The sequence below is a fragment of the Crocuta crocuta genome, unplaced genomic scaffold (assembly GCF_008692635.1).
Source record: "Crocuta crocuta isolate KB4526 unplaced genomic scaffold, BGI_CrCroc_1.0 scaffold77, whole genome shotgun sequence".
Classification (NCBI taxonomy): domain Eukaryota; kingdom Metazoa; phylum Chordata; class Mammalia; order Carnivora; family Hyaenidae; genus Crocuta; species Crocuta crocuta.
The window spans coordinates 6688329-6689321 of NW_027532172.1; the positions used below are offsets into that span (position 1 = coordinate 6688329).

At 64.0% G+C, this 993-nt stretch overlaps 1 protein-coding gene across 5 annotated transcripts in view; it reads left to right on the plus strand.

The window, feature by feature from the left end:
• Nucleotides 1–781: 781 nt before the first annotated feature.
• The window catches only part of RNF123 (ring finger protein 123), a 28163-nt gene continuing 27951 nt past the window's right edge, over nucleotides 782–993 (plus strand). For all 5 annotated transcript variants that reach the window (XM_077777171.1, XM_077777169.1, XM_077777172.1 and 2 more), the window contains exon 1: nucleotides 782–857. The gene's annotated coding sequence lies outside the window, so the exon portion shown is untranslated. The remainder of the gene's footprint in view (nucleotides 858–993) is intronic.

A 993-nucleotide genomic window follows, 5' to 3' on the forward strand; every position in this document is an offset into this window, starting at 1 on the left:
CCGGGAAGTTATGAAACCTGTCCCTACGGGATTGGGTGGCTCTGCCTCCACACCCCCACTCCAGGCCTGCTAGACCCTGACCTGAGACCCAGTGGCAGGAACGGGGGTGGGGCCAGGCCTCAGGCCCCTTACTCTGTCCTTTGTAGTGGGTAGGTGCTGGAAAGTTTCAGTGGGGACACTTGATGTGCCCTGGGGTAAAGTTGGAGCACCCAGCAGCCCACATTGCTCTGAAGGGGAGGTTAGTGTGGACATAATTGCTGCCAGAGGCTAGGGAACCCCTGGGTGGTGTGATCTTAATCTTTTCTGAGCCTCAGCTTTTCCCTGTAAAGTGGCAAATGTTCCCTGACCCAGCCTCAAAGCAGCCTTCCCCTTTTGCTGGCTTATCGGCCCCAGATGTAGGCAGGTCAGACTACGCCCCTGGCAGCAGAGCCTGGAGAGGCTCCCCTCGCCTTGCCACAGGTGCCATCCCAGAAAAGGTAAGTGAGGCGACCTGTCTGGCCTGAATGGAAGTGGGGGTGACAGCAGGGATCCTGGCAGATAGCCTTTCAAAGACCCTAGGGACCTCTGGGCTGAGCCTCCAGGTATGGGTAGGAGTCGAGATAGGCGGCCTGGGGCTCCCAGTTAGTACCTAGCGTTCTGACCCGGCTAGGCTAGGAGCTTCTCCCGCGCAGGAGGCTGTCGGAGGCGACGCGGAGGCCCCGAACCACCCCGGTTGGAGCCGCGAGGGGGCTCCCTCTCGGACGCCGGGCGCGGGCTGATGCGCGTGCGCGGCAGGCGGGCAGTTTGGCCCTGGAGGCGCGCCGTAGAAGAGAGGCTGGGCGGATGTTGTGAGCGGGGCGCCGCGGCCGAGGCTGGGGGTGAGTGAGGGGCGGCTGGGCTCCGAGCGGGGCGGGTCCCCATGGCTTTCCTCGCAGCTGCGGCCGGCCCAGTGCGAGGGTGCTCACCCCTCAGGGGGTGCAGCCTGTGATGCTGGACTTGGGGCTGGAGCTGACC